Source organism: Petaurus breviceps, unplaced genomic scaffold (assembly GCF_028583685.1).
Source record: "Petaurus breviceps papuanus isolate PSGF00001 unplaced genomic scaffold, PetGlider_PUasm1.0 229, whole genome shotgun sequence".
Lineage (NCBI taxonomy): Eukaryota > Metazoa > Chordata > Mammalia > Diprotodontia > Petauridae > Petaurus > Petaurus breviceps.
This window is the reverse complement of record NW_027185903.1, coordinates 4814860-4827866: the sequence shown is the minus strand read 5'-3', so window position 1 is coordinate 4827866 and position 13007 is coordinate 4814860. Positions and strand designations below refer to the sequence as shown.

At 37.7% G+C, this 13007-nt stretch overlaps 1 pseudogene; it reads right to left on the bottom strand.

The window, feature by feature from the left end:
* Positions 1–2140: 2140 nt before the first annotated feature.
* Positions 2141–13007, bottom strand: part of LOC138167551 (large ribosomal subunit protein uL2 pseudogene) — a 49961-nt pseudogene continuing 39094 nt past the window's right edge.

Below are 13007 nucleotides of genomic sequence, written 5' to 3'. Positions count from 1 at the left end.
GACTTCCTTTTGGTCTGGAATTATTGCCCTAGTTATTTTGTTACAGGCTTCAGACTGTGCAAGAAGCTGGAACAGTGACCCTACTCTACACCTGGGGCCTGAGTCACACAGCTAGTGTTTACTTCTGAATTTGCTCTTTGCTCAGACTGCTCCTCACCTGGAATGGCACCCTAAGGTACAGGTCTCTTCCTTCGTCTACCCTGGATCTATGATCTAGAATGAGGAACCTAGGAAACTAGACCATAGTATCCTCTATGCTGTATGTAGGACCTCTTCTTGCCCTGGTTCATATCTGCTTGCTTCATTGGAATGTTCTGCAACAGCTTTCTTGGACAGACCTCAGTGTCGGCAGTCCTGCTTATGTTGTCTTAAGCTGGAAAAATAACTCGCTATGATGTTTTATTGTATTTCCCAATCAGGATTTCATCTGGTGCATTTTCTAGATCTTTGTATAAGAGTTAAAGGAGGGGTGGGAGTGGAATTCAGTTGTACTTTTTGTAACTCTGTCATCTTGGTTCCACCTCTAAACATGCCCATCCTAGAAGCACTGATTTATATTATTGTGCTTGTTTTATTCATTTACTTATTTTGCTTTTTGGTGGGGGTAAAGTTGGGAAATTGGGGTTAAGTGACTTGCCTAAGGTCACACAGCTAGTGAGTGTTGAGTGTCTGAGGTTGGTTAAGTGTCTGAGGCTGGATTTGAACTCAGGTCCTCCTGACTCCAGGTCAGATGCTCTATTCACTGTGCCACCTAGCCACTCCTGTGCTTGTTTTATTTAACCAAAGTTTCTAGTCTCATTATATTTCAGTCCACTTTGGGGCCCAAAGGGGTGAGTTTGGGTAGACTGACAAGCAGACCCCTCACTTTATAGAGCTTACCTTGGAAGCTTTATATGAGTAATAATCAGATCTGAGTATCCATGGCCACATAGACTAACAAGTTTGAGACAACCTTTTGGTAAAGTCTCTGAGAAGGGTCTCCCTCCCTCTCCCAAGGGCATATTTCAGTAATTTGCAACACAAACACCATTTATTTTAAATTAATTTATAGCATTTGGCATCTGTTGGCTCAAGTCTACTTACACATCAGAGATTGCCTGGAGAAATCAACAAGAGAATAGACAACCATCATGCTGTGATTACAGAAAGCTTGAATAAATGCTGCTGTGGGAGAGGTACAAGGCCAATATCTGTCATTGTGTGTCTGTTTTAACTGCCAGGTCAAGAGAGGAGATAGCATCTCAGCTGTTCCTATGAGTTATATCAGCTTTGAGTAATATCAGTGTTTCTTCCTCCAACTAGGAATGAGGTGAAAGGGAAGCTGGACTGGGTTGAGGTGTAAGGAATGTTTTCTTGTTTGGAAGAGGATGGATGTGTGTGTGTGTGTGTGTGTGTGTGTGTGTGTGTGTTTTCCCCAGCAGGGATTGGAGTACTTGGAGACGATGTCCAAAAGACATAAATTACCAGTGTCCTAGCTGAGTCCTAACCTCCCTCTTCAGGTCTGTTGGCTTGCCTTTTATTCATTCTTTTATGATGGATTTATATGTGGTTTTCTATTTCCTTGCTTTTCCCCTAGCTGCTTTTCCCCTAGCCCTGGTAACCAGAGGGTAGCAAGAAAGGATGGCCAGTGGCTTATCAGCAGAAAGCAGAATTCTTCATGTTGAAACCAAAGGGGTTCCTGAATACAGAGTGAACCTTGCTCTCCTTTGACATTCCATTATGGCATTTGCAGAAACCACATTTGGCAGGCCCTTTAAAGCTGTGCCAAAGGCCTCTTTTGGTCTTGGTGACTATAAACCTTCTAAGATAAGCACCACTGATTACCATGGCACAGATTCCAAATCTTAGTGCAATCTATGACACTTAGGGTCACTATGCTATGACTCGATGAAAGAAAGAGGTAATAGATTACTTAGATGGAACAAGGGGAAGGAAAAAAAGCACTTATTAAGTGCCTGCTATTTACAAGCACTGTGTTGAATGATTTATCCATACATCATTTGAATCTTAACAACACCCCTAGGAAGTAGGTGCTATTATAATTCCCATTTTATAATTGAGGAAACTGAGGCATACAGAAGTTAAATGACTTCCCCAGGAGCTAGTAAATATCTAAAACTGGATTTGAACTCAGGTCTTCCTAACGCCAGGCAGCAATGAGACCGACCTTTTGTCCAGCTGGGGCTTCTCTTCCAATGGTGGATGGTTTTCCAATATGCTGGTGATTACCTCCTCCAAAGGGATGTTCCACAGGATTCATGGCCACACCCTGGACATGAGGCCAGCAGTTTCTCTTGGCCTTGTATTTGTAATAGGCACGACCTGCCTTAAGGATGGGTTTATCAAATACGACCTCCTCCAGCAGCAACACCAACCACAGCTCTCTTAGCAGAGGAGATCACTTTCTTAGAGCCTGAAGGTAGCTTCACTCATGTTTTCTTGGTTTCAGGATTGTGGGGAATCACTGTGGCATAGTTTCCAGTTGCCTGGGCAAGCTTACCCAGGTCCCCAGGCTTTTCTTAAAGACAACACACTATGGTCCCTTCAGGCATAGTGCCAACTGGGAGGACATTGCCAATGTTAGGCTGAGCTTTCTTACCACAGTACACAAATGGCCAATGTGGATGCCTTCAGCAGCAATGAACAACTCTGTCCTCTTTTTAAATCTGTAAGGATCCCGAAAAGCTACTTTTGCAAGAGGAGTCCCTCGGCCTGGATCATGGATTATGTCCTTTACGAAACTCTAAATATAACCATGCCTTTTGGCGAAGTCGACAGCCCGAAGCTTGGCAGCCCCTTTCCTGTGCTTCACATGGGCGAGACGGAGCCGGCTCCCTTCCTCTGACCACAGATCACTCACCCTATCTTGTACGGTCTGACTCCGAACTTGCTAGAAAGAGGAAGTCAACCTTCTAACAGTACTATATCTTCCGGAGTCCAACAATGAGATATTAAGCACCTACCAAGGACCAGGCACTCTGCTAGGTGCTGGAAATACAAATACAAAGAATGATATCTTTGGACCTGAATGATCCTCACAGATCATCCAGTTGAGGCCTGTTGTCCTATAGAAAGAAAACTGAAGCCCAGAGAGGATGTGTTTCTTGCCCAACGTTATACATGTTCTAAGTGGCAAAACTGAGATTTGAATTCTGTTCCTCAGATTCCAAAGTTAACACTCTTATTACTGCACCATACTCCCTCTTATGGATTCTCAAAGATGATGGAATTCAGAAGTCTTCTCGTTTAATCCATCTGGGAATTAAAATTATTCTTTTAGCATCCTAGCAAATGGTCATCTAGCTTTGGCTAGGGCTCCTCCAGTGACAGCTCCCTATCACTTGAGGCAATCTATTCTGCTTTGGATAGCTTTGATTACTACTAAAATTTATTTTATCTGGATAAAATCCAAGTCTACAACTTCCACCCACGGTCCCTGTGTAGCCCTCAGGAGGAAGAGGAAGAGCTGAAGTTATCTTCCATAGAGAACCAACAATTTAGAACAGGAAGAAATCTTGAAGTTGTAGAATATAATCCAATCTAAAGATAAGGAAATAAAGGCCCAAGGTAATCTCAGTGGGTATTGTTGTTGACAGTAGAATTGCCATCCTATATTCTATTCTTTTTGATCTACCATCCCTTTTGGGAAAAGAGAAACTGCATCCTTTTGATGTCTTACCTATCTTCTTTCTGGGGGATGGTTTAGGACAGAGGTGTGGAACCTGTGGCCTCAAGGCCACATGTGGCCCTCTAGGTCCTCAAGCATGACCCTTTGACTGAATCCAAACTTCATAGAAAAAAAATCATCTTATTAATTCTTAATAAATAATAATAATAATAATATTCTAATATAATTATAATATTAATATATTAAATTGCCCTTAATAGATATAAATACTATTCTAATGTATAATTATAATATTGATATGATTATACAAAATAATATTAATAATACTTGATAAATAATAATATTCTAATATAAGTATATAAAAGAATAATAAATAATCCTTTAAAATGACATTCAATATATACCATAACTATAATATTAATATAAACATATACTATAAGCTATAACATGATAATAAATAATCCTTAATAAAAGGATTTGTTCTATGAAGTTTGGATTCAGTCAAAGGGCTGCACTTGAGGACCTAGAAAGCCACAGGTTCCCTACCCCTGGTTTAGGGTATGATCTTTTTGTTGTTCATCTCTCATCTTCTTTTCTCCTGCCTCTTATCTTTTCTTCTCATCTAATCAGCCACATCCTATTTCAAAAATCAGCTTGTTTTTTTTAGGCCAGGGTCGATGTAATTTTCCTCAAGTATATGTAGTTCCTTCAAGTATATGAAGTTCCTTCCTTATAGAGTTTATGTCAGAGAAAAAAAAATTGCTCATAAAATCACAATAACAGAACCTTCAGGAAAATTTCTAACATTTTTTTACTCTCTGCCTTAATTCAAATTTTGTATTTTTCACTAACCCCTGGCTTTTCCTTCATTCCTCTTTTCTCAGTAAGGACTAAGTATACAATACAAACCTTCATGTATAATCCAGGTTTCTGCATGTGTTATTGCCATTCATTTGTTTTAGTTGTGTCTGGCTCTTCATGACCCCAGTTGGGGTTTTCTTGACAAAGATACTGGAGTGGTTTGCTGTTTCCTTCTCCAGCTCATTTGGCAGATGAGGAGCTGAGACAAACAGGGTTAAGTGACTTGCCCAGGGTCACACCGCTAGTAAGTGTCTGAGGCCAGATTTGAATTGAGGAAGATGAGTCTTTCTGACTTCAAGCTGGGCATGCTATCCACTACACTCCCTAGCCGAAGCAAAAACCAGGATGGAGGAAATGTTTAGACAAAAAATAGCAACAACAACCAAGAGTGCATACTGGTGCCTGTTATTGAACAGGGAGAAATTAAGGAAAAGGCGACCTTTTGGAACTTCCCTCAATCCTTGAAGAAGTGATTGCTGACTGGCCACTTCAGTCTGAGTTTTGCATTTCAGAATACTTGCAGGGATCTAATAGCTCACCTCAGTCTCTCCGTCTTCTGCTATAGCTCAGTTGCCCCCTTTTTTCTCTTTTTCTTTGCCCATAGTCCCTATATCACTGCTTCTCACCAGCTCAGTAAGACCCAGGTGGAGCTAAAAACACCATGACATCCCCCCCCCCCCCCCCCCCCCCGCAATGGCCACTGCTCCTCAACTCATGTATTTCTCACACCTTCCTCTCAGTTTTTCCTCTCACAGACTGCAGCTTTCTCAAAACTTTTGGGTGAGACTCAAATCTTTCTTCTGCCCAAAGATCCTGATACTACACATCTCTCGGGGCTGAAAGAAAATGTTTGTCCCTATGAACTACAAATCCCAGAATTCCAGCAATCCTCAAACTTATTATAAGGTTATGTGGTTTGCCAGTCATAGAACAGAATCCACATTCAAGCCCAGGTCCTGTTACTTGAAGTTCAACTCTCTTTCCAGTGTGTGTGTGTGTGTCTCATGAAGACAAAACTTCATGCGGCCATCCTAGCTTAACCCTTCCTGAGTCCAGCCCTAGTTTCTTCAACTGATCTGTGCATTGCATGATTTCCTGTCCCTTCACTATCCTGATTCTCCTTTTCATTCAAGTGCCAGCTTGCCCTAAAATGTGATCTTTGAAGCTGAACACAGCATTGTAGATGTTCCCTCATTTAAGGAGAGTACATCAGAGCTCTACTAACCACATCTGGATAATTCACTTTTATTATTGTACCCTAAAGTCACATTACATTTTTGGCTTCCATATAGTGCTGTTGACTCATAAAGATTGCAATCCATTAAAACTGTGAAGTATTTTTCAGGTGAATGATATGTGGTCTAGTCATGCCTCCTACACTTCTGCAGTTGAGTTGTTGGGTTGGTTGTGTGTGTGTGTGTGTGTGTGTGTGTGTTTAAGCCTAAATATGGGACTTCACATTTTTCCCTATTCCGTTTCACTAGATTAGTTTTGGCTAAATTCCAGCATGCTGAGATCTTTTTTGCACCACTATTCTGTTATCTCTGTAGCTTTCCCTCACAGCTTCACAATTATCTGCATATTTGGTCAAAGTTTATATCATCTATTAGACAGAGAATATGGCATTATAGGAAGTCCACCAAACTTTGAGACAAGATCTAGGTTCAAATCCCACTCTTAACTCTAACAAGTTGTACAATTATGAGCAAAATAACCTCTTGAAGCCTCAGTTATCTCATCTGTAGAATGGAAATATTACTATTTGTAATGTTTGTTTCATAGGGTCATTATTAGCATCATATCAGATACTATGAATGTGTCTACACATGACAGTGTATGTTTACCTATAAAAATATATAAATAGCACTCTATAAAATTTAAGATTCTATATAAATATCAGTGATTGTTGGTATCATCATCAATGTCTTCATCTAAATCATTAACAAAAATATTGAAGAGAATATAGTGTGGTGTAAAAAGAACATTGGATTCAACATCAGAGAAATCACGTATTACTATGGTCAAGTCAATTGACATGTCTGGATTTCTGTTTCCTTATGTGTAAAATGAGGATGTTGAACTCCTTGATTTCTAATATTCCTTTGACTTCTAAATCCTATTATGTTCAAGGACATATCTCTAGTATATTCCACTACAACTCCCCTTTCAAGTTGACAGTGATTTACTAATCAAAGGTGTTTGAGCACTATAATTTCAATCAATTCTTAATCCACCTGACTATTCTATCATCATCTTGTTCACAAACATATTATTAGAGACTTTGTCAAATATCTTGCTGAAATCCAGATATTTTTGGCATTTCCTAAGTTACATGCCTCTTAACTTGATAAGGTAGACTTATTAGTCTAAGATGACCTCTTCTTTTATTTAATTTAGTTTATTTTATTCTGAACTTAAGAAATACAACAAGCACTTATATAATATAGAATAGAAATAAAGATGATTTCACATAAAACTGCATATCTATTCTGTACAACTTGCCATTCCTTTTAAATATATAATAAAGTTATCATGTAACTTCCTTTTTTTCCTCTCCTCCTCTCCTTAGATCTCCTAGAGATGGCTACCATTAGACACAAATATATATTCATGTGTATATTTATAATCATTCTACACATATTTCTATTTATCAGTTCTTTCTCTGGATGCAGAGAGCATCTTCCTTCATAGGTCCTTTGTATTATTCTATTTCCTTTTTTGCTAAATTAGGCAGTTTGTATTTTTGTAAATATTTTTCCATTTCACTTAATTGTTTAATTTATTGGCATATAATTGGGCAAAATAATTCCTTATAATTTGATTTCATTTCTGTTGGTGGCACATTCACCCTTTTCATTTTTAATATTAGTGATTTGATTTTCTTCTCTCTCCTTTTAGTCATATTAAGCAATGATTTGTCTATTTTATTGGGTTTTTTCATAAAACCAATTCCTAGTTTTATTTATTAATGCAATGGTTTTCTACATTCAATTTTATTAATCTCACTTCTAATTTTTAGAATTTCCAGTTTAGTGTTTAGTTGGGGATTCTTAGTGTTGTACCTGGCCCCATTCTTTCCCCTCCCCCAACTCCAGCTCTCCCTCACAGAAGTGAGCAGACTGTCAGGTTTAGTTCTGCCTTTCCCCAGTCAGCTCTCCTCATGGAGATGGACTGGCTGCTGGGTTTAGCCACACCTTGGTGCTGGTGGGAATTTCAAGGTGTGTACTAACCAATCACTGATTTTGGCCTCTGCAAGTTCCTGCTTAGGTATACTTAACTTTGGCTGAGTGGCATCCCTTTAAAAGTTGAGGCTTTACCTGAGATTGTGGCTGTATGATTTGGGTGGGACCCTGGCAGCCAGCCATGTGGCCTGATCAGCCTGATCAAAGGGTTCAATTCTAAATTGTTACTTGTGTCTTGCTTGTGTTTTCTGGGTCCAACATTAGTTTCTTCTTTCTCTAGTTATTTTTATTGCATAACTCCTCTTTATTTTATTGATGTAAGCATTTTGAGATTTACATTTTCCTCTGATTGCTGCTTTTGCTGTATCACATAGGTTTTGATATGTTGTTTCCCTATTGTAATTCTTTAATGAAATGATCATTTCTATTATTTGTTCCTTAACCTACTCATTTTTTAAAATCAGCTTGTTTAGTCTCCAATTAGTTTTTAATCTGTTTCCATGGTCCCTTATTAAATATAATTTTTATTGCATTATGATCTGAAAAGGATGCTTTTAATATTTCTGCTTTTCTGTTTTTAACTACAAAATTTTTTATGCCCTAATATATGGTCAACCTTTTTAAATGTACCATGAACCACTGAGAAAAAGATTTAGGTCAAAAAGAACCTCTTCTTGATAACCTTTCCCATGTTCTCTTACCTTCCTTATAATTGTAAAGGGCAACACCATCCTCCCAATCCCTCAGGCTCAAGACTTAGAAGTCACCTTAATTCCTCACTATCAATCACCTCTCAGAGCCAACTGTCACCTAGGCCTGTTGATTTCACCTTTAAGATTCATCTCTTAAATATGCCTCCTTCTCTCCTTGGTTACTGAAGTACAGGCTCTAGGAACCCCCTTGAACTCTGATTGAATCTTCCCACTTGATGAGGCATTTGCCTGAGGCCATAAGCCTTTCATTATAGCTAAACCCAAATCTCTTACTCTTACTATCCTAGCCTTCCATTATCTAGCTAGTCCCCACCCTTGATCCTCCCAAAATATCTATACCCAAATCTACTGTTCCACCCTTGAACTGGCCTAGCCCACCATTGTCTGTTGGCTCCAGGTAGCCTCCAGCAAATTCCTTCCCTTAATCACTCATTTACTGGAATCTGACCGGCATTGACTCCTCCTGAAGACCCTCCCCAAACTCCTCCTCTAGACCACCCCTAGATTCCTTCCACAAGCTTTCTATATATAAGACCCCATATTGCCTTTATGTGGTGTGAGAATGCCAGAGAATGATCTAGCACAGACTCACTCTGTGTCAGATGATTCTGACCAGCTTGTCCAGTGCAAGCATCACAGACACCGAGGCTCCTTAAGAGTCTACCCAATAGGGCGAACTTTTAATAAACTTTGCTTTTCTTTGACTAAGAGAAGACTTGAATCGAATTCATTCAGCAGGACCTAGCATGTTGGTATTTCGGAGTGTCAAGCAACCCTAACCCTATACCTCATCATTTTATGATGATCCTCTACATTTGTTACTACTGCCACTCTAGTACAAGCCCTCATCACCTCATGCCTTGATTATTGCAGTAGCCTGCTGCTAGGTCAGCCCAGTTCAAGTCTCTCCCTGCTCTAATCCATCATCCATTCAGCCACCAAAGTAATTTTCCTAAAAGCACAGGTCAGAATATGCTACTACCCCTACTCAATAAATTCCAGTGGCTTTCAATTGCCTCCAGGAGCTAATACAAAATATTCTGTTGGGATTCAAATTCCTTCATAATCTTTGTCCTCCTTCCTCCTACCTTTCCAGTTTTCTCGTAGTTTATTCCCTGCCACTTCTTGATCCAGTGACACTGGCTTCCTTGGCTGTGCCACAAACAAGATATTTCATCTCTTGGCTCCACACATTTTTTCTGGCTGTCTTCCATGACTGGAAGGTTCTCCATTTTCAACTCTGCCTTCTGTCTTTCTTGGTTTCCTTTAAAGTCCTGTTTTTTTATAGGAGGCCTATCCCAAATCCTTTTAGTTCTAATGTCTTTTCTCTGTTATTTTCTATTTATTCTCTGTATGGCTTGCTTTGTATATATTTATTTACATGTTGTCTCCCTCCTTAGGTTTTCAGTTCCTTGAGGGCAGGGACTGTCTTTTGCCTCTTTTTTCATTACCATAGTTTAGCATAGTACCTGACACATAGTAGATATTTAATAAATGTTTATTGATTGATTGACTGACAACCTCAGTTTCTCTTCTAAGTCAAGAGATGGAGTATAGACTTTCAAATCGTACAGATACAGATTGCCTGAAATGTAGAGTTTGTGGAGGAGAAATAAAACTGGAAAGTAGGGTAAGAACCAAGGTAAGATTTTTGTACTTTATCTTTTAATTAATGGGAAGCCACTGGTGGTTTTTGAGTAAGGGAGTGCCATGCTTAGATCTAGGGTCATCTCCCCTTTCTAACTTTTCTTATGGAATCCCAAACAAAAATAATTCACTGACTCTAGTCTCTTCTCTCCCCATTCCACCTTTATAGTTCTTCCATGCAAGATTCTTCGTGCAACAATTGTTCTATAAATTAATGATTCTTTTTTGGTAAGTTGTTAAATATTACAAGGAGGAAAAAATATCCTATTCATAGAAGTTATGTATTCTTATGAGATTTATTGAAGAATTTTTCTTCATTGCTAGCTGAGATTTTAGGAGGGTTGGAAATGTAGGTGCTGTCATTCCTTAGGTCTGTGTCTCAAATTGGGCCCTAGCCAGCTCTCTGGATAGTACAGAGGGTTATGTCTCACCTACAAACACTCTGAGGTGTTTTGAGAGTTCCCAAAAAGGTTAATGGGAGTAGCAACATGGAAAGATTTAGAGATAAAGAAAACTGCACCAATCTGAGTTACTCCCAATTGTTTATTTTCTTGCTTACTTATGCAATTTGTTCCTTTCTACTATTTTGCCTTACATCTTAAACTGGTTAAAAGTGCTTTCCATGTTTCCCAAAATAAGTACTTAATTGATAATACTCATCTTAACTTGAATGGAGCAGGCTTTTTTTCCACCAGGTTTCTGAGACTATAGAGAATGGACTATAGATAAAGACCAAAGGGCCTTTGTTTAAGGAGTTAATAGCTTTCTATTGATATATTTTCTAGGAAGCAATGCCAATTCATCCATAAAATAAAGATTTTGCTATCACAAAAATCCTAAATAATAAATATGTATCTTTAGTATGAAAGGAAGTATGGCAAGTACAAACCAGAAAACATGGAATGCATTGTATTAGTTAGAGTTTAGCTTAGACAAGCAAGAAAACCATTAGAAATAGATTAGCAAAGTAGCATTGATAATAGGTAATGAGGGACTAAATTAGGGAGGTGAGAATATTAATGGAGAAGAGATGGGTGTAAGATATAGTGGTGGTAGAACTGGCTTGGTACATACTTAGATGTGGAGGCTGAGAGAAATGAATTAAAACTTTTTACCCCTCCATAGATCCCTCTCATGACCTTCCTTTTTCCCTACCCTTTCAGCTGAGAATTTTGCTTCATATTCCCCAACCCACCCCAAAATAAGGCTATACATTTAGGGATTCCCCTTCTCCACTCCTCATCTCATATTCCCCCTCCATCTCTTTTGTCATCCCTGTCTCACTTGAAGAGGTGGCCCTTCTGGTTGCCAAAGCAAATCTTTCTATGTACAAGAGATTCCATTTTATCCCATTTTCTTTAGTAAATTGCCCTTCTGTCATCCATCTCTCCCTGTCTATTGACTGTTACCAGTTACCTACAAACATGTCCATGTCTCCCCCCATCTTTACAAATCCCAAACTAAAGAAAGGCCCTTATTGATTAATATGTGTATCAATTCTTTAATTATGTTAGATATTGTCTTCATCAAAGAATTTTGCTGTCAAGATTATTTCCAATTATGCAAATTATCCAAAAAATTATTTATTTTGCTTTTGCAGAAGATTTTCAATTTTATATAACTGAAAAATCCATCTTATCTTTCACGAGCATCCTTATCCCTTGTATAGATACAATTCTTCCTCTAGGAGCGGCCAGGTGGTGAAATGAGTAACAGCGCCTGGCCCCAGAGTCAGGAGACCTGGGATCGTTTCTGGCCTCAGATACTCGCCACCCACACAAAAATAACTGGCCATGTACCCTTGAGCAAGTTACTTAACCCAGATTGCTTAAAAAAAAATTCTTCCTCTAGTGATAGTTTAAAAAAAAATCTTTTTTCCCTCTATTTTCAAAAATATGACATTTCATATTTGTGTATCCATTTGGAGCTTATTGTGCTTTATTCAATAAGGTGTCCATCTAAACTTAGTTTCTGTGACTACCTTCCAGTTTTCCCAATGTTTTTTGTCAACTAGAGAGTCCTTACCACATAGCTGTTATCTTAAAGTTTATTGAATATTTTTTCTAGTAAATTCAATTGCTTCTGGGTCTTGTTGCATTTCTCTCTTTATTTTTTAAACCAGTACTAAATATTTTGGAAAGTTAACTGCTTTTTATTAGAGTATGTGATTAGATACTTCTTGCCTGACTTCTTTTTCCTTTTTGAGGTAACTAAGTGACTCAGTGGATAGTCAGACCTTAGTTACTTAACCTCTGCCTGCCCCAGTTTCCTGAACTGTAAAAATGAGGAAAATAAATAGTCACTAACTACTCCACAGGGTCATTATAAGGATTGAGTGTAAGAATATTTGTAAAGGCCTTAGCACAGTGCCTGGCTTTTAATAATTTTTAATTTAATATTTATCTAATATTTTTATGTACTATATTTAATAATTTTTATTTAATAATTTGATTTATTTTAAAATAATATTTAATAATTTTATATTTATCTATTTAATAAGTTTAATGTTTATTTTATTTAATAATATTTTAATTGTATTTAATTTAATAATTTTTAGTAATAATTTAATGATATTTATTTTCTTCCTTTTTTAAGTTGTTTCCATAATGGTTCTTGAACTTTTGTTTTTTTAGATGAATTTTATTATTTTGTCTAGATCTATAAAATAACTTCTTGGTAGGATAATGATCTATAAAATAACCCCTTGGTAGGATAATTAGTATGATACTAAACCTATAAATCAATTCAGGTATTGGAATGGCCCAATTATAAGCAATTAATACCTCTTTAATCCTTTAGGTCTTCCTTTATTTCTGTAAAAAGTATAAGTCCTAAGTGATAGACACAGAGAAATTTTTTATTCATTTTGTATTTGTTTTGAAGGGGACTTCTTTCTACTGCATTTTGTTAATAATATGCAAAAAGGCTGAAGGTTTTTGTTTCTTTTTTGCTTTATATCCTACTACTTTATAGCAG